At 36.7% G+C, this 21,529-nt stretch overlaps 1 protein-coding gene across 1 annotated transcript in view; it reads left to right on the top strand.

Annotated features, from left to right (window-relative positions):
* The window catches only part of LOC110257201 (uncharacterized), a 758,677-nt gene that overhangs the window by 320,456 nt on the left and 416,692 nt on the right, over nucleotides 1-21,529 (top strand). Inside the window, exon 12 of the mRNA XM_084998886.1 lies at nucleotides 8,866-8,981. The gene's annotated coding sequence lies outside the window, so the exon portion shown is untranslated. The remainder of the gene's footprint in view (nucleotides 1-8,865; nucleotides 8,982-21,529) is intronic.

Raw genomic sequence — 21,529 nt, 5'->3', positions numbered from 1 at the left:
CTAGCAAAAAGTGGAACTCAATTATTTTTCAGTTGCATTGAAATAGGAATAAAAAATAGTTAACAGAGACTTGAAATCTGAAGATTAAAGATCAAGATCAGTGATGAATCCTGTGGCTGATATTCTCTGGGGCTGGCTACCTCTTTCATTGCCTTTCATTGAAATAACCCTCCCCGAGGGTCTTATTTTTAGTTTCCCTCTGTGTTTTGGTCTCAAGTGCCACACAAGATAATCCAGGGACCACAGCCTTGTCTAACTCCAAAGCCAGGGTTTGTAACCACCAAACTTCACCTCCATATCTCTAGCTGCCACCATTTGATTTGAACTTGGTTGGAACTGACCTATTCTGAGTTGGCTCACCAGCCTATCAGCTGTGCACACTGAGGGGTGAATACTTGTGATTAAAAAGAGGTTACATTGTGGTTCTGAAACTCATTTGTCTTCTTCCTTCTCCTCTGAGATCTCGTATTACCAAAGTCATTTTGTTTAACTTGACAGTAGCCTTTAGTCGTAAAAATGACATTGTGGATCTAAAGTACGGTTCCACAGAGGTGAGACACTGGGCTGGGTCTGTACTATAGAGAAAAGGAAAATGAGATAAAATACTGAAAATGATCTACAAATAAATCATCTCAAAAATTATAGTTCATTTAGAAGACACTTAGAGGAATTTCTAGGAATATTTTACAGTGTCAGGGAAGAACAATTAGGAAGGCTTATTTTGGATGGCAGGTATAGATTAATAAACTCAAACACCTCATCTATTCAGTAGCCTGCGTTTGGTAGTAGAATAGAGGTCTTTGATTTTACTCTTTTTTTTTTTCCTTATTATTCTCCTGTCACACATAGCTTAAAAGAAATTTGAGCATCTTGATGAAAAGTTTGAAAGTACCTTTTGTGATTCAGCAACTTTTTTGAGCACAACTAGGTACCAATCTCTAGTCCAAGTACTAGTGGGAGGGGCTACAAAGATGAAAAAAATTTGATTTTGCTCTGGCTAAACTTACAGCCTGTGGGGGGAGCGGTTCTTCCTCTGAATCTTAAATGATACAAAATCGTGAGGGCATGCATGCAACTCAAATAAAATCAACATTTATTCTTTAACTTTAGTCCTTACCATATGCTAAAATTTTGAAAAGAACACACTGTGAGGGCGTGGCTAAGATAATTAGAAACAGGACTTAGTACTTGTAAGGGCACTCACCAGAGAAGAAGTGAATGTTGACTTGGAATGTCACAGAATATTTCATTCTTATTGTTGTTGTTATTGACTAAGATGTTCTTGCCAGCAGCCTACAGGTTTAGATTCAGGAAACAGGTATAAAGATGAGTGTGAATTTGGGGATGGCAGTTTTGTATGTGCATTGCTCCAAAAAAGCTTTTATTCACTTGCTTTATACTTCTGGATATGAATGTCCATCAGTTTTCAATTAGTCAATGTGCAAATCTCTGCCAAATGGGCCAAAAGTTTACAGTGTGCTCTGATGTCAATCTTACTAGGCAGGCTGGATTCTGCCCACCGTGGGCAGAGGTATCTGGCATCACAGGAGCCAGACAGCAAAGGAACACTGATTCTGGGAAAGGTTGCAGCCTGCTTCACATTCACAAAAATGAAGATATGCACTTGGGGTTTAATGGAAAAAAAAAAAAAGGATGTGAAGGAAACAAACAATGAAATGGAAGCAAAATGTTGGCAAAACTCAAATTGCATTGGATTTATACTTATTTGATTTTTGAAGTAAGCTGACAAGAAAAATTACCTTCCTTGCAAATCACTGAAGGGCTTTTCTATAGAATAAACACACTCAGAGAGAAGAGCTAATTCAAAGGAAGCTTCAGTATGTTAATATAATAATTAAGCAGTACTGCACAACAGGCAGTGCATTTCCAAGGAGCTCATCATGCCTCAGGTGGGGCATAAGGTATAAGGCTGAAGGCTAAATGACTTTAACCACCTGAGACTGGCTATAATCATCTTAAAATATGATATGAAGTGAATATGGCCCTCATTTGGAAGGTATTTACTCATGCAAATAAGCAGAAAGAACCAAATTCTCTGTATTTTGTGGGCAGTCTAAGTGTTGAATGGTTGGAATCAGCCTCAAAACTTGGAAACTTCAGTGCTTCTAATTGGAGCCTGTATTTTTCTCATGTTCTTGGTGGTCTTTTTCCTTTTTTGACTATCTCATCCTTTTTTTTGAACTGTTCACTCGCCAAATTATTTCTTTTTGGAAAACTCATGTACCTAATTTGGTTTATTAATAATGTGTGTGTTTGAGGTGGTTTTGCTAAAGTGGCTAGTCAGCCTGGTACCTTCCTTTCCCATGAAGCAGTTTAGAACAGTGCTTCACAAACTCTACTTTACACAAGAGTCTTCTCAGTTCTTGTGAAAACATAGATTCTGATTCGTAAGGTTTCGGGTAGAGCCTGAGATTCTGCATTTCTAAAAAGCTTCTGGGAGATTAGAATACAAACAGCAAAATCTGTTAGATTTTTTTGAATTTCAGAGAGCCATTGTAATGATAGAAAAATAAAGGCTGTAAGATAAGAAGGTAAAAACCCCCAATATTCAAGTTGTTGACTCTCTTTGGGGGTTGGCAATAATGGTCTGATAAGGAAGAAATGGCAGAATAGCAACTATGAATTTCCTGGGGATTATAGATAAACAGATTAGTCTTGTTTCGAGCTTGGGTCATATAGCTAAAGACAAGAGAATTCCTTTTTGATATAAATGATACAAAAAAATCTCAAATCAATGACGTATTATTTCCTTGGGTCTCTGTTAACAATTAAAGTTCAGTCCAGGTAAATGGTGATTAGAAATAGATTGAGAAGTGAAGACTGGTTTTAACTGAACAGCAGAATAATTTTGTGCATAGTTAGTACTCACAGACGCTTGATGCTTTCCTCCCCTATTTTGGCATTCTGTTATACTTTGTGGATTTCTTTGGGCCCTAATGGTAATGTGAACATGAATTCCATAGATCCGTAGTAAATGAAACTGGTGAGAAAAATAAGACAAAGGCAATTTTCCTGAACTCTCTGTAAGTGGAAACAAATGATGTTTTTGTTCCTCTGTTTATTTTGTCTTATTTTTGTTTTTCCAAACAAGAAGTGCCTGGGCAGGGAAGTGCTTCTAAGTGTCCTGAGTATTCAATGTGAAATATCCTGACTCTTCAGCTTCTCATTTGCTGCAGTGTTTCATTCTGAACATTTCTAATGTTGAATTGGGTCAACATGAAGTCCTTAGAAGAAATGATTCCTTTCAGAATGCTTTTAAAATTGCATTTGCTTGCATTGGTTTGCCCCAAGTTTCCTTAAAGCATCAGCAATTATCTGAGAAACTGAAGAGAAGGATGATCTTCCATACTTGCTAACAGCCTCTCAGCAGTATTTCATGATGCTGGAATCTGGTCTTCATCCTCTTTGCATCTCCTTGGTTCAATTCTTCAGGATTTCTCATCTGGATTACTGTCCTTGCATGAGGTATAAAATTCTAAAGGAGTGTCATTCTTACTGTGGTCTGTGTAAATGACACTCCCTTGGAGTTGTGCAGTGCACAGCCTGTGCAGCCTTACACAAGAGCACTTTCGCTGACGGTAGCCTTTATTTCTCTAAGAGTGACCCTTATACAACTTCCCAAAGGCTATTATTATAAAACTCATTACAAAAAAAAAAAAAATCAAGCTTAATTAGCTCCCCATTGCCCTCAGGCCAAATGCTTTACCACAGCAAACAGTTCTAGCCCAAGGTACCTCTGCAGTTTTGTTTCCTGTCATCCTACCTAAGTCCAGTGTACTACCTATTTGTCTCACTTAGCCAACATCTGATCCTGCACATCTTCCTTTGCATGTCATTCTTCCTGTCTACAATTTCACTTAAATGTCTCTTCCTTTATGAGACTCCTCTAATGTTTCTGGACAAAAGCAACTGCCTACATTTATTTTGTTGGTACATCCATAACTGTTTAAATAGTTTGCTGATTATATTGTATTGTGATTACATTTGTGGCTATTAGCTCTACAAAATGGCTCTTTCTCTAATTTTTTGTTTTTATAGTGCTAGCAGACAATATGGCTTTGACACCTGATTTCTTGGAGTTGACTCTGCTAATCAGGCCAGTAGGGCTGGTGTCACTTTCCACACCTCATACTTTTGCATGTGGCATCTTTTCCTATCATGTTCTGTGTTACGGGGGTCAGGGTTCTCAGAGGAGAAAGAAGAGGATGTAAGATGGCTTTGATCCATCATCACAGCCTTCCTCCAAATCTCTTGTGTCCTCAGGCACCACATGACTTGGTACATGCTAGATAATCACTGTTATTGATTATTTTGACAATGATAATAATAATGCTAACATTTGCTGAAGATAAAGTATTAGCTATTTCTATGTATAATCTTTTATCACCACCCAGCCCCTGAAGTGGTTATGCTATGAAGCTGATAAAGCTTTTCTAGCTCTTCACTTACAAGGGCTCCTTCCAAAGGCTGTTTTTAAATTTCTCATTAAAAAATGTATAATTCTCTTTCACATTCTAAGTCAATGTTGTCTTTCATACCTAATATTATATTAATTATTTTGTATTTTTTCCTTAAAAAAGGCCTCCAAAATTGTATAAACTTAAAGCCCCACAGAACCTCAACCTGCTCTATTAGGTAGATACTGTATAATATCAAAAAGTTACTCAGAAAAGTTAATCACAGAAATTACAGGTTTTCATTACTGCAAAGTTAGTGAAAAATAATACTTTTAAGGTGGTCTGTTCTGTGACAACAAGCACAAAACTGAAGAAAGTAAGACATGCACTGTGATCAGGTAACAATACATTGACCCATGATAGTCACCAATGATCACATGCAATCACTGCTGAAATCCCAATCCTGTCTGGCTCACCTTCATTTGAGAGCAGAGACTGGGTAAAGACTAGTAGCCAGTCATGGGTAATGTGATCAAACATGAATGTTCATCTCATTAGGATGTTGCTTAATCTGTATGTTTATTTCATACATATACAAGAACTAAGTGTGAGAGAAGTTAATCAGCTTGCTCTCAATTACATATAACTATTAAGTTATTGAGCTGGGTTCCAAACCAAAGTCTGTCTCTATGGATGTTTAGTGATTCATTTTAATATCTGAAACACAAGTGAGCAGAGACTGTAATCAATGACCTCCTTACAATTCCCTTGCAACTCTGTCTAGAATCTCCTCTTCCTTGTAGTCCCAGGGAGGAGTGAGGTCTACAGAACATCACGATGAAAAGGTTGACACCCATCCTACCTCTTTTCTTTCTTCCCTTCTCCTCTTTCCAGCTCACTCAGACTTTAGGACTGGTCTTGCTCATTTATTTATTTGTTTATTGGGTAAGTCAAATTTCTAACATTTCTTGTGAAATAAGACTGTGATCTCTACATACCTTTGTGGTCTCTGGCCTCGCCCATTCTACTCTTGACATGTTGTTTTGCTTGTCATAGTCAGCTTCTTTGTCTCTTTCTACTTATCTTTCTCCTACTTTGATTGCTGGCCTTGTTTTTCAGGCTCTCTCCACATGGCTTTGTGATGGTTAAAGTTATGTTTCAATCTGACTGGGCTGCAGGGTATCTGGTTAAACATTATTCTGGGTGTGTCTATAGGGAAGATTCTCGATGAGATTAATATTTGAATATATGGACTGAGTAAAGCAGATTGGTCTCCCTGCACCTTGCCTCTGCCCAGCAGCATGGGTGAGCCAGAGCTACAGCAAGGCAGGATCGGAGCTGTGTCTGCAACCTACATCAAAGCTCATGGTAATGCTGGATCCTTAACCCACTGAGCAAGGCCAGGGATCAAACCCTTGTCCTCATGGATGCTAGTTGGGTTCACTAACCACTGAGCAACAATGGGAACTCCATAATGGAGTAGGGTTTTACCAATGGATAAAGTGTCCCATTTTATGGATGATGTCTCTTCTCTGAACCACTATTAAGAAACAGCTACAATCCAGGTGCCCCCTCAAAAAAAAAAAAAAAAGAAAGAAAAAAGAAAGAAACAGCTACAAAAAAGGAAAAATATTCCAAATCAGTATTTTCTCGGACACAGAGGCATTCTTTTCCCCCAATAAGCATCAACTGGCCTGAATTTAGAAAAGTTCAAATTTTTGATGGAAATCTCCTTCAAGTGTGTTATATCTTCTCTATTTTCTTAGATGGGGTGCACTGAAGAAACTGACAATTTCTTAAAGATGCAGGATCACTACAGTGAACATCATTTATAGTATTCCGTACTCACTGTTCAGAATTAAATAAATAGCATGCACTGGTTCGTGGTCATCAGGCCCAGTTTCATTTACTTTATTAAGAACAAAAATATTCTCATAGGTTGAAGTCCTTTGAGCTCAAGCTGAGTGAGGCATTAGTATTTCTGAAAGATGCAGGATCACTGCAGTGAACATCATTTATGTTACTCAGTCGTAACTTAGGGATGCTCTCAATGTAGGGCATCTCTGTGTTAATGCAGAGTGAAATCATTGCTATTCATATTTATTGTAGTGTTGGTTGTACTCAGTGTAGTGACTGAAGTCTCTACACCAAGTGAGCCCAGATTGCAATGCAGAGTATAATCATTTTGTCTCTTTTCTCGGTCTTCTCCCTCCCTATAAAGCTGTCAGCTATCACTTCTAGCTTCCCTTATCACTTTTCCTCAGTGAGCCTGTGTTGAACAAAGGTTTTTCCACTCCCTCTAGAACAGCAGGTCTCAATGGGGGCAATTTTACCCCCATGAGACATTAGGTGATCTGTGGTGACATTTTCGATTGTTAAAATGTACAGGGGATGATACTGGCATCTAGTGGGTAGAGGCAGGTTACTAAACCTCCTGCAATATACAGGACAGACTTTTAGAACAAAGAATTACCTGGATCCAAAAGTCAATGGTGCCCAGATTTAGAAACACTGTTTAGGATTTTGGGAAAGTGAGTACGCTCTAAAGGAGGATCTAGAAGCTTTAAGATTAGAAAATAGTATGTGTTGGAGTTCCTACTATGGCACATTGGAATCAGTGGTATATGGGAGCGATTGGACACAGGTTGGATCCTGGCACATCACAGTGGGTTACGGATCCACCGTTGCGTGGAAACTGCAGTTTAGGTCATGAGTGCATCTCGGATCTGATCTCTGGCCAAGGAGCTCCATATGCCTCTGGGTGGCCAAAAAAAAAAAAAAAAAAAAAGTACTTATTGGTTCATGGTCATTGGTAAGGTCAGGGGCCCATCTCATTTACTTCTTTAGAAATATTCTCATGGGTTGAAGTCCTTTGCCCTCAGTGAGGCCCTAGTATTTGCCCTTAAGTTAACGTATTCAACACCTGTGTGCACACACAAACCACTTTCCTTTAAGGAAGATTACCTCACAATTTTTTTCTTTGTTGTAATTATTTGGCTCAAATGCTATTGCTACCTAAAACATTATCACCATGGTATAAATATTGTGGTATGGAGGTTATTTCTAAGGGATTTTCAGACTATTTAAAATCACTTTTATGCTAATAGTGACCTAATTGTTTAAGTCAGAAGACATGATTTTTCTGCTATGATTTAATAGTATTGGAAAAAATGGTGGCCAACTGACCCCCTCTTGCGCTACTTTTTTTTTCTTTTCCTTTCCTTTCCTTTCCTTTCCTTTCCTTTCCTTTCCTTTCCTTTCCTTTCCTTTCCTTTCCTTTCCATTCCTTTTCTCTTTTTCTTTCTTTCTTTCTTTCTTTCTTTCTTTCTTTCTTTCTTTCTTTCTTTCTTTCTTTCTTTCTTTCTTTCTTTCTTTCTTTCTCTCTTTCTCTCTTTCATTCCTTCTTTCTTTCTCTTTCTTTCTTTCTCTTTCATTCCTTCTTTCTTGCTTTCTCTTTCATTCCTTCTTTATTTCTTCCCCTCCTTCCTTCCTTCCTTCCTTGCTTCTTTCGACTCACCTGAGGCATATGGAAGTTCCCAGGTCATGGGTAGTATCAGAGCTATAGCTGCTAGCCTATCACAGCCACACATAACAACACCAGATCTGAGCCTCATCTGCAACCTATTTCTCAGCTTGTGGCAATTCCAAATCCTTAACCCACTGAGTGAGGCCCAGGATAGAACCCACATCCTTACAGACAGTATGTCAGGTTCTTAACCTGCTGAGCTACAATGAGAACTCCTTCCTTACTTCTTTATTTTTACTTTTATTTTTTGTGCTTTTCAGGGCAGCACTCGTGGCATGTAGAGGTTCCCAGGCTAGGAGTCCAATTGGAGCTACAGCTGCTGGCCTGCACCACAGCCACAGCAATATCAGATCTGAGCCATGTCTGTGAACTACACCACAACTCAAGGCAATGCCGGATCCTTAACCCACTGAGGGAGGCTAGGGATCGAACCCACAATCTCATGGTTCCCAGTTGGATTTGTTTCCACTATACCATGACAGAAACTCCCTTACTTCTTTTCTTTTCTTTTTTTTTTTTTTTTTTTTTTTTGTCTTTTGTAGTGCTGCACGCATGCATATGGAGGTTCCCAGGCTAGGGGTCTAATTGGAGCTGTAGCCGCCAGCCTACACCACAGCCACAGCAACGTGGGATCCGAGCCACCTCTATGACCTACACCACAACCCATGGCAACACCAGATCCTTAACCCACTGAGCAAGGCCAGGGATGGAACCCGCAACCTCATGTTCCTAGTCAGATTTGTTAACCACTGAGCCATGACGGGAACCCTACTGTTTTACTTTAAACATTGTGTGATGACACATGATTTTAACCAACAAAAGACATAAAATGTTTATAGTGGCATAGCACTTTTTAAAGGAGATTCTATTGAAAGTCAATTGATTAACTGAAATCTTGGCCTTCCTCACCCCTTCTCTTAGGTTTTCCAATAGTTAGAGGTCATTGATCCTGAAGGAAAATTTTTTGCCTAAGAATTGGAGCTGCCTGATCTCTACATATTGCAAATGGTCTGACCTTTTCATTCAATAGTCACTAGGTAAGAAATAATTTCTTTCAATTTTAGAATAAAGACAAGTTCTATTTTTTAAACTCTAAACTCAATGGAAGTTTATTCTGCTTTACTAGAGTAGGGAGAATATTTGTTTAAATAATTCTATACAAAGATATAAATCATTTTTATATAACAATATATATCTTACTAGACATTTCATATATAGCTATGGATTAGATTGGAAAATACTATTTTTTTAAAATGCATAGTTGGCCGATTTGACTTAATTCTGATGCATTTTACCAATTATGTACATTTACTTAGTGCATAAAAAGTGTAACAATTAATATTGATGTGTAAATGAGTATGCATGTTCTACCACTGTTTTATTCAAATGTGATGTGTCAAAATCAATTTGATATGAAATGCAGAGTGATAGATGAGAGCGATAGATCTAAGGCACATACAGTACAGTATGGGATTCTGTTAATCTCCAAGCAGAATTTCAAAAGTATAATATGATCTTTAGTACAGGAGTTTCTTGACTCACTTTGAACTGATCAGATACTATAAATTGAGGTGATACAGACATTTAGAGAGGAAAACTGACCTATATAAATTGTGCACATAATCATATCACTTATATGAAAATTAAATTCTGAAATAAAAATGATGCAATAAAACTTCAAATAATTTTTCAATACTCTTCCTACTGTTTTCAGTTTGATATTTTACAATCATGATTTCTAGTTTTTACTTTGCTATGGAATGTTACTATATAATTTTGCTTATTTTAAATTTTTTAAAAGCTGTCCTTGGTGTCTTTGTATATTGTTTATTGTCACCTTTAAATGAAAAGTATTCTTTGTGTGTCTATTGCGAAGTTTGCAACTTTAGAATAAGAAAAAATTGCTTTTGATTGTCCAGATTTCAGAAATCATATTGGTTAATATAATAGTTTTATTGTTGAGTCCTCTAAGAAATAAGCGAGAATAGGTGGGGAAAGGGTAGAAGACTTTTCAGTTTGTTATAGCAAATCGAGATTACATATTAATAGAGTATTTTTTTAACTTAGAAATTATAAAAGTTTTACTTGAAATGAAAACTGTCATTTTTGTTCATTAAAAGAATTTTCAAAGGTGAACTTGCAGAAAAGATTAAAGGAGAATGGAAATAATTGATGGTCCTTTTATAAGCTTTTAGAGAAAAAACACAGATATTGTATCATGAAAAAGTTTTTCCTTCGAAAACTGCACTTATTATGTCTGAAAAAATTATTGTCATATGAAAGCATTAATCTTATTGAAGTGTTCAGCTTCATATATATGTGTGTGGGTATGTGTGTGTTTAGTTTTCCTTTAGTTGGAGAAAGAAATCTATTTTGAATAAATTTTCTTAACACTCTTCTTCTCTTTATATACATTTTCTTAGAAGTCATAAATGAGGCAATTTTTTTTCCTGGAACAAAGCTCTAATGGAACTAACAATAAAGCTTATTTTGTGAATTAAATCTCTTTCTAAAGTGCCAAAATACAAAGTCCTGATATTTTAATGTGAATCAAAGCTTTTCATAATGATTTTGCTTTTATATTTCCTTTTCTTGATATGTGTCTGTTTAACCAAAATTTTTACACAGAAACAAGCAGTCATTTTTACTAGCCCTGCACTCTTGCTAAGTAGGATATACTTAAGTTTGACATAACTGGAAAGTATTGATATGAAATTAAAATGTTGTGTTTTCTATGACTGAGTCCTTTCCTCTATTTATTCTAGTGATTTAGAATTTTCCCCCTTTCTTGTTACACTTAGATTTCACATCAGATACATATTGGGGGAGAAAAAACAAATCTCTTTTCATTGTTCCCCTCAGTGCTATGAGACACATTCTCTGTGACAAGTCCCAAGCCTGTGTTTGCAGGCAGGGCTTATCAAAAGTTTAAGATTCAGCCTAAAGAGTACAAATTTAGATGCCCCTATTCCTGTCAGCTGCAAACTTCACTGTAAAGTGAGTACATGGTGCATCTAGAAAAATCTGCTCTGAGCTTCCCTAAAATGATGCTGAAATGCTGCGTTATAAATTCCAAAATGAATTAATGAAGAACAACACTGGAGATGAAATGTATATGTGTGTGTATCACAGCTAACATGGCAACTGGAATACAAAGACTTTTTTTTTTTCACATTTTGCCAGCCATAGCATAAGCTTCCCACAGAGGAAGGGATTAACAGCCTGTCTCCTTTGGGGTGGGGGTGGGGGTGCTGTAGGAGACGAATAAAATGTAGAATCTGCAAAAGGAGCTCTGAAATGATGCAGCTAACGTTACATATGTAGTCTATTACAGTAACTGGGAACATGTGTGTCATAATGTTGGGCAAACTGATTCTAAAAATGAGAGAGAAGAACAAAAACTGACCCCCCAATTCTGCTCAAATCGCATGATCCAAACAAGATGCACTGTTGGGAAAGATTTGATAGGATGCCATTCTCTCCTGTCTCCAACACCCTCTGCTCCCCTCCACCCTCCCCACCTCCCCACACCCTTGTTTTTTTTTTTAATTTTTTTGACCTATTTTCCATTTTTCAAGTGGAATGACTAATTTTCCCTATTACGATGGGGTGTCTTTATGTCTTTTAGACTTTGCTAGGTTTTTCTGAACCCACGGGTAGCTTTAAATATCATAAACTTGAAATATTTCCCAAGGGGGAGAAAATAAAGAAAATCCTCTGACATTAGGACCTAAAAGAATACAGGAGACTGGAAGATATCAAAACTGTTAAGTCCTGACCGTGCATTTGGCACCTGGACCCCTTACATCACTGCTTAAAGCTGCTGATGCTGTCTGTGCTCAGGTGTTTGTAGTCCTATCTGGAATGAGTCATTCAAAAGGGAATATAATAGGGAAAGAGGAATATGTGTAAATGTGGAAATGAGAGCTCAATCCTAGGCTAAGGCATTAATAAATTCAGAACAGGAAACAAGTGGTAGAAAGTTAGAGCACATAAAGGGATTGGACCAATTATCAAGAGAAAGAAGGAACCAAAGATTTTAAAATGTGAACTGGAGAAAACCTGTAAGATAGTGTACATCTAGGGCACAGAGGCACTGATGAAATGAAGTTCTTTTAAAGTTGCCCAAATTTATTAACCCTTGTGGGGTTTCATATTTTTATTTTCATATCTTTGGTTTGATGACTTTTGTTTGTTTAGCCTTTCATTGTCTTCAGGTCATTACTCATCGCAGGAGGTGAACATGACTTGAAACAATACACTTCAAACAATGTGTCACTTAAATCCTTATTGGTGCCATTGCAAACTGCTGTGTTTTAACCTCAGCGTGTGGGAGCCCCACCTCTGTTTTCTGGGAGTTCTAGAGCACCAGCATATAAGCAGAGGTATTTTTAAATTACGATTGGGATGGGGAGAGAATATAGGTCGCAGTCTGTTTATAGATGAGAAATTAAATGGAGGGTGAGCACTTGATATTCCAGGATTGTTCACTCTGTCAAACATGGCTCAGAAAGATGGAGAAGAGTAGGTAAATCACCATCTTTCCTTTCTACTTCTATTTCTACCCCAATAGCTCTAGCAGATATGGAAATTTACAGGATAAATGCCAGATAATACTTGCCAAAGGGAAAAAAATAGAATTTCTAACTCTAAATCCAAATGGTTACTATAGCTTGCCAATCGTCTCTGAAATGTCTTTACAACATTCTCTCTCATTCTTGTAGCTAAGTGCAGGCCTCCTTAACTTCTCACTTGCCAGTTACATTTCATCTTATTGCTACAGTAGTCCCTGTTCTTTATTTCTTTAGCTTTTCCTCATTTTAATTCCTTTTATGAATATTTGTTAACTTAATATTCCTATGAAACTTCTACAGTGCAGTGCATTGGCATATACAATATTGGCATAAAATGGGGAGTTCCCTTTGTGGTGCAGTGAAAATGAATCTGACTAGTATCCATGAGAACATGGGTTTGATCCCTGGCCTGGTTCTGGGTGATGCTGAGAGCTGTGGTGTAGCTCACAGATGCAGCTCCAATCCTGTGTTGGTGTGGCTGTGGCATAGGCCCGCAGCTACAGCTCTGATTCGTCCCCTAGCCTGGGAACAACCATATGCCGCTGGTGTAGCCCTAAAAAGCAAGACAGAAATATATATATATTTAATATATAATATGTTTATATATATTTAGGCATAAATGTCTCCAAAGTTTCAAAAAGTCTACCAGATATTAATCAAATAACCTTAACTTGATACTCACCTACCTCTCATACTATGGCTCTACTTTATTTACAAACTTATCTTCAAATGCTTACTGTAAGACTTCCTCACTCAAGTCAAATGGCCTAACAAACCTGTCTTCCTGATTATTATATTCAGGGGCACCAGGCTCGTCCGAGACCATGTATTCTAAGATGTTTTCCCCAACGTATCCACTTAAATCATCATTTCCAAAATGTTTGTATTCGTACATGTTTCTGTTAAACCAGTTTCTATCGTATGCTATAGTTCTCATGCATAGCTATATTTGTATATGTATGTTTATTCACATCTATATCTGATGTGTTTTTCTCAGTCCCATTATTTAATACATAATCCCTATATTCTTGGTTTGAGTAAAATTTACCTTTATATTCCTACTGCTCTTTGCTTGATATGTAAAAACCCTCAAATATCTGTTGAGTGAATTAATAAAAATTCTTAAAAATTTAACACTTTTGTATTTTAAGTATAGTCACAGCAGTTTTCCAGATGATTCTAGTTTCTTGTTCTTTCTTTATAAACATTGTCATTTGCCTATAGTTCTTGGTTATCTAAGAACAAAGCCATTATCTGGAACTCACATGGAAGTTCCATGTTTTAATTGTTCTTATGATTGAATCAGCCTAGTTGTATCTTATTTATTTTACAGAAAAGTTTATTTTTTTCGTGGAAAATAAGAAACTGATTAGAGCCCTGGAGAGGATTTCTCAACTCTATTTAGTAATCTCAAAACATAGAATATAAAAATGTTATGTCATTAATTGCTGGGGGAAATTAATTTATTATTCTTAGTTGTGTGTTATAAGAGAAACAACTGATTAGTTGATGTCATGAAAACAAAAGAAAGTTGAAAAAGGTTAAGAAAATATCCATACCATTGTGGTCATACAAAATATTTATTTATTTATTTATTTATTTATTTGGTCTTTGTGTCTTTTTAGGGCCGTGCTCATGCATATGGAAGTTCCCAGGCTAGGGGTCGAATCGGAGCTGTAGATGTTGGCCTACACCACAGCCACAGCAACGCTGCACCCTTAACCCACTGAGCAAGGCCAGGGGTAGGACCCATGTCCTCATGGATGCTAGCTGGGTTTGCTAACCACTGAGCCACGATGGGAACTCCTCAAGATATTTTTAGTAGTAGGTACTCATAACACTAGTAGGTACTCATAGTTGTTTTTTTTTGTTGTTGTTGTTGTTGTTGTTGTTGCTATTTCTTGGGCCGCTCCCGCGCATATGGAGGTTCCCAGGCTAGGGGTTGAATCGGAGCTGTAGCCACCAGCCTACGCCAGAGCCACAGCAACGCGGGAACCTACACCTCAGCTCAGGGCAACGCAGGATCATTAACCCACTGAGCAAGGGCAGGGACAGAACCTGCAACCTCATGGTTCCTAGTTGGATTCGTTAACCACTGCACCACGACAGGAACTCCTCATATTTGAATTGATGAATTTTGGCTTGAATTAGCTGATTCAAAGACATTCTACTCAAATGAATTGAGACTATATACATATATACATATACATACATACATATATATATATATATATATATTTTTTTTTTTTTTTTCTTTTTAGGGCCGCATTTACAGCATATGGAAGTTCCCAGGCTAGGGGTTGAATCGGAGCTGTAGCTGCCAGCCTACGACAGAGCCACAGAAACATGAGATCCAAGCCGTATCTGAGACGTACACCACAGTTCATGGCAATGCCAGATCCTTGAACCACTGAGCGAAGCCAGGGATCGAACCCACAGCCTCATGGTTCCTAGTGAGATTCGTTTCCACTGCGCCATGACAGGAACTCCTGAGACTATATATCTTTTATTAATAATTTCATAAATAGTAACCATTTTGTCTTATTAAAATATATTTGGTTTTATGCTTGCCAAAGTGGATATTTGTAAAGTGTTTTTAAAAATTAGCCAGTGCTGTCTTTCATGTAAATAAATGCCAAACTACTGATTTGGCCAATTTTGTGATTTATTTTACAGTTTACAAAATATTTTCACTTAAATTTATCATTTAATTTAACTTTCCAAATAACCTTATGAGATGGGTGGAATTAATTTATTTTATAAATGAGAAAACCAAATTAAATTTAGAATATCGAGAGTTAGCTGGGTGCCGAAATACCTGATTTTGGATATTGGATTCTAGGCCATTGTTTTTCAAAACTCCATTCACTTTATAGCAGAATACCATATATACTCAATATTATTAAGCCAAAAATGCTATTCAGGACTAAGTATAATCTTTTAGAAAGAGCATATCTGGCACAAAATTATATTGCTGAGTGAATATCAGTGGCTTAAATTTATATAATAATAATTATGTAGACTGTGATTCTCAAAATGTAGAATGACCTAAGGTTTTAACCACTGCATAAATTTTATATGTTATATGACACAGCTTTGAATGATTCAGATACAGGTTCTGTCTAGAACCAATGATCTCTCTAGATCTTTCACTTCTAATATTGAAAATATGTTGTCTAGATGATGAGTGGCATTTTTATGTATGTATAAATTCATGGATAAGTTCATGTATTTGTCTAAGGCATGATTTTGAATTTGTTTTTGAATGTTAGTTAACACTGGATTAATAAGTGATTCCTTATTTACTGTTAATTATGTGATAATCATTTATTAATGGTCATATCTGAATGCTTCCCTTACTTTTATGTGAATGTCTCATTTCATAACAGCAATGAAAACACTCCAGGCCATGCATTTCAGCATGGTTATTACACCTCACAGGTGGCTAAATCCATTTTAACCGCCTTTATCTCAGGATTCTGTAGCTCACCCACAGTTTTGACCATGATAACTTTTAAATTGAGGGGTTTTATTGAATTTTAATTAAGGACAATGCTAAGACTGCTGCTCTGAATTTAGCAAACCAGAAAGACACTTGAGTATTAGCAAAATAAATGAAAAGATCTCTGGAGGGTGGCACAGAATACGGGTCTCCAATTGCACATTTATTTTAAAATATTGGTTAAATTTCTAGTATGTTCCAGGCACTGAACTCTGAGTAAATAGTCAAGATGTAGTTATTTTTTATGACAATAATTCTTTATTTCCGTTAACACTAAAAATATTAATCTTTGAGTTTCCACATTTATAAAATGGAAATGACTAAGTGATCTTTAAGTAAATGCTATATTTTATATAGTTATTTTATAACATTTTCTAGTTAATGGGCTTCATTCTCTATGCTTAGAAGTATATTTCATTTTTCAAGGTTATGAAAACTCTTTAGTTCTTATATGTATTAGCATTTTCAATTATGAAGCTCCTTTTCTAATATACTATAATTTTCCAGATCCTAACATATTGATGCTTGTATTTTCGTTACCTGTTAATTCAAATATTGCATAGTAATAATAAGGCTAATATAATTTAGCAGTAATGAATTTTATCAAACATGAAGTATTCCACATATTTAAAAAAATAGTCAATATATATAGGAGATATGCTATTTTGTTAATCTACAGTTTTTTTTGTTCTTGGTGACCCACTTTTTAATGGAGAGTAAATATACTGAGAATTGCAGCTATAGTAAATATATTATAGAACTTTCTCTCTCTCTTTTAGTGCTTGAAGCCCTTTTTGTGGCCTGGAGGTTACACTGGAGTCAGACAAACCTGGGTTCTGGTCTTGGTCCAGCATCATTTGGACCAAAGTTGAGCAATTTAACTTCCCAGAATCTGTTTTTTCATCTGTAAATTGGAGAGATTAATGACACCCACTTAAGATTAAGTTGTATCACATGTAAAACAATTAGAATACTTCCTGGCACATATTATGCATATAGGGATGTTATTATTATCATTATTGTTGTTCTTGTGCCATTAACACTCTAAACCTCCCTATAAAATAGCATATTTCACTGTAGTGAGAGTTTGCATGTATGCTAATTATTCACTGAGATTTTGTGTCTCTAGTGTGCTAAAAACATGAAAAAGTGAACAATTCAGTTAATTATATGTATTGACCTTCATTAATGTTTCCCTTATCATGCTCTATTCAGGGTTGTTCTGGATATAGCAAAACAAGTTGCAACATACACATAATCCAGTAAATTACAATTTATTCATTTTTTAAAGCACATGCCATATGATAATTTTTCTTCTTTCTTTCTTCCTTCCTTCCTCCCTCCCTCCCTCCCTCCATTCTTTCTTTCTTTCTCCCTCTCTCTTTCTCTTTCTTTCTTTCTTTCTTTCTTTCTTTCTTTCTTTCTTTCTTTCTTTCTTTCTTTCTTTCTTTTTCTTTTTGCTTTAGAGGGCTGTACCTGTGGCATATGGAAGTTCCCAGGGTAGGGGTTGAATCAGAGCTACAGCTGCAGGCCTATGCCACAGCCACAGCAATGCAGCATCTGAGCTGCCTCTGCAATCTACACCACATCTCACAGCAACACCAGATCACTGACCCACTGAGTGAGGCCAGAGATCAAACCCAAATTCTCATGGATACTAGTTGGGTTTGTTTCCACTGCTCCACAATGAGAACTCCTGCCATATGATGATTTTAAGGAAAGAGTAATAGTGGATAACATTATCAGTGAAAGACTGATGTCTTTTCTGAGAACACTGGAGGGTACTTGTTCAAGAATCTAAACAACCTGTAGTATTAGCTTCCCTCAGAGGATTGATATACTCTCAAGTGGCTATTGTTTAAACAGTTTCAGATTTGCATTTTAAAAATATATTAAGTTGATCTAAAATAGTATCTGTGGAGTTCCTGTTGTGGCTCAGGTGGTTAAGAATCCAAAATAGTGACTGTGAGGATGCGAGTTCAATCCCTGGCCTCACTCAATGGGTTAAGGATCCATTGTTGCTGCAAGCTGTGGCATAAGCTGCAAATGTGGCTCAGATCTGTCACTGATGTGACTCTGATTTGACCCCTAACGTGGGAACTTCCACAGGCTGTGGGTGTGGCCCTAAAAAAAAAAAAAAAAACAGAAAAAGGAAAAAAAATAGTATCTGTACCTACTCGTTACATACTCAGCTGGCTCATGAAGCTGGATGTGCCACCATAGGTTTTAAAGGAAGTGATCAGTTATACAAACAAGTGTGGAAGTGGCCTAGTTCACTCTGGACCAGTTTCCCTCATTTCACACTGATAAAACTCAGTGAATGTAGTGTTCTTGGGACAACCATATTGGTGGGCTTGAAGGCGGGTTGACATTTCTGGGTCTGCGGTATGCTTTGGCAATGCATACAAGAGTAGTAAATCGGGGCTTCTATCTTATCTGCTGTGGCTATGCTCAAGTGCATCCATTAGAAGGACACAGGGGAACTCATTCACAAAACAGAAACAGACTCAGAGATTTCAAAACAAAACTTATGGTTACCAAAGGGCAAAAGTTGGAAGGAGGAATAAATTAGGAGGTTGGGATTAACGTATATACAGTACCACTTATGTAATAGATTAGTAACAAAATCTTACTACATAGCACAGGGAAATCTATTCAATACTGTGTAATAATCTCTATGGGAAGAAAACCTGAAAAGGGATGGAAATATGTGTATGTATACTTGATTCACTTTGCTGTACAACAGAAACTAACACAATATTGTAAGGCAATGATACTCCAATAAAATTTTTTTAAAATAATAATAATAAAAAAAACACAGGAGAGTACAGAGTCCAGCACTTCCGAAACACATTGATTTGATGAATCCAGGAGGAGTGACTGTAGACAGCAAGGTGAATTACTCACAGAAAAGTTGGAATCCTCACACGCTGCCAGTAAGAATGTAAAATGGAGCAGCCACTATGGAAAAACAGCTTAATAGTTTTACAAAAAGTTAAACATATAGTTACTGTATGACCAGCAATTGGTTACATACCATCTCTAGGTATATACCAAAAGAAATGAAAACATATGTCCACACAAAAACTTGTATTGACATGTTCATAGCAGCATTACTCAAGATAGCCAAAAAGTGGAAACAACCCAAATGTCCATCAACAGATGAATGAATATGTAAAATGCGATATATTTACAGAGTGGAATGTTATTCAGCAATAAAAAGAAATGGAAGTACAATACATGCTGCCCCCAGGAAAAATCTTAAAAGCAGTGTTCCAGGAGTTCCCACTGTGGCTCCATGAGCTTAAGAACTGACATGGTCTCCATGAGGATGTGGTTTCGATCCCTGGCCTCGCTCAGTGGGTTAAGATCTGGTGTTGCCATGAGCTGTGGTGTAGGTTGCAGATTCGGCTCGGATCCCATGTTGCTGTGGCTCTGGTGTAGACCAGCAGCTGCAGCTCCAATTTGGCCCCAGTCTGGGAACTTCCATCCATATGCCGTGGGTGCAGCCCTAAAAAGCAAAAAAAAAGGGGGGGGGCTAACTATAATAGTTTTCTCTGAGTGATGTGAACGGCCAAGGAGGAGCAAGAGAGGAAAAGGATATAAATGATGATTTTCAACTATAGAAAAGAAGAGAAAGTGACATGAGGTTTCAGACTGTATTTAACAAACATACATCCAGTGTTGACTTGAGCAAAAATTAGGTACAAACCAACAAAAAAGTACAGAGATGACTCTGTATGAATGCATCCACAAGAAATTTTAAAAATTTCAATAATTTCTCTTTCAGAAGGGAGCATTTTTTATTAGATTATCATAGAGTAGGAGGAATGATTTTTAATTTTCACATTTACACTGTAGAATTCAATGAGAAACAACTAACTGAAAAGCATGGCACTGAGATTTGAAATATGATGAAAATTTGGGCTGAATTCTATTTTATTTTTACAGTCACTTCTTTTGTATAATCACTGCCATGAGTCTGTGGGCATCAAAAGGTGAAACACTGTATATTTTTTAAACACTAAAAAGTCCTCAGAATAACTCCAGTGGTTCAAATTATTCATGATGATCAAAATAGCCACCTATAAATACTGTGGATCTATCATGTGACAAATAAACATTATTAAATATTTGTACATTCACATATGGATATATATGGAGTGGCAATGAGAGAAGACAGAGAGGGAATATTTCTGTTAATGCTTGCAACTAGTTGGCAAATATATGCCCCACAATATGACTATATCGCATGGGGCTTATGGGAATATGCCTTTCTATATTGTATACATACACACAAACATAGAAATTGGAATGTTCACATGTACACATGATACATATTTTAAATAACATTTTAAATGCAATTTGAAAATACATATGCATATACATACTCACACACATTCTGAAATGCCATCATTCAACATAATTCATGATGTGTACTGAAATGCATCAAAGCTGAAACACATTCCAGAAAGAAATACTCACTGGTGCAATTAAATCATAAAGGAGTTTAATTTGCTCACTTAGTAGCTAAATGCTTTTTTCAACATTTTGGCCAGCAGTTTCTTTAATGAGAATGTACCTGGAATGAATTAAATTTGGTTATTATTTAAGCTCATGAGTTAAAGTGTTTCTTCAGGGAGTGCGCTTATGCTTTGATGCATTTCAAAGAATATTGTTCTTGAAAATGCCTGTTTTAACTACTTGAATCTTGAAGCCTGAAAATTCTCAAAGTAGTCTACTCATTTCATAAATCAGAAATATCTGTGGGCTACATGATTGCAATGGGCCACACACATTTTTATGTAACAGTTTTATTGAGATATAATTCATGCATACAATTTACCTATATAGAATTTACAATTTAATGATTTTTTTAGTATGTCCACCAAGTTGTGCAACCAGAACTACAATTAATTTTAGGGTACCTCATGACCCCCAAAAGAATCATTGTACCCATCAGAACTCATTCTCCATTTCTTCCTACCTCACTTCCCTCATAGGCAACTTCTAATTTATTTTTTGTCTCTATGGATATTCCTCTTTTGGACATTTCATGTAAACAGAACCATGCAATGTGAGGTCTTCTATGACAGGCCAGTGATTGAACCCTCATCCTCATGGATACTGGTGGGGTTTGTAACCTGCTGAGCCACAATGGGAACTCCCTGTAGTTACTAACTTTTACATAAAAAGTATATACAAGCATCATTTCCTATATCTTTGGGTAGGATACATCACTGTAAGAGGGAAATAGCACATTACAGTGCTAAAATGTAGCAGCCAGGTAAGATTTTTAATAGCGTTTCACCAGAAATGAGGTGGCGGTGCTATTTTTCCTTAATGGGAATTTTGCTTTCAGATTTGCAACTCATTGCCATGTAAACACAAAGGGGCAAAATGTATACAAGAAGGACTAGGGCCTGCCTTCTCCAGGGGGTTGCAGAATGTTGGTCTGAGCAAATAGATACAATACACAGACTGAGAGCTGAGGAGCCATAGCTGCGCA

The sequence above is a fragment of the Sus scrofa genome, chromosome 15, assembly GCF_054392235.1.
Source record: "Sus scrofa isolate SSC_HxYL_T2T_F1_AM1 chromosome 15, Sscrofa_HxYL_maternal_Yorkshire_Landrace_v2.0, whole genome shotgun sequence".
Classification (NCBI taxonomy): Eukaryota; Metazoa; Chordata; class Mammalia; order Artiodactyla; family Suidae; genus Sus; species Sus scrofa.
This window is presented reverse-complemented; position numbering and strand designations above follow the sequence as displayed.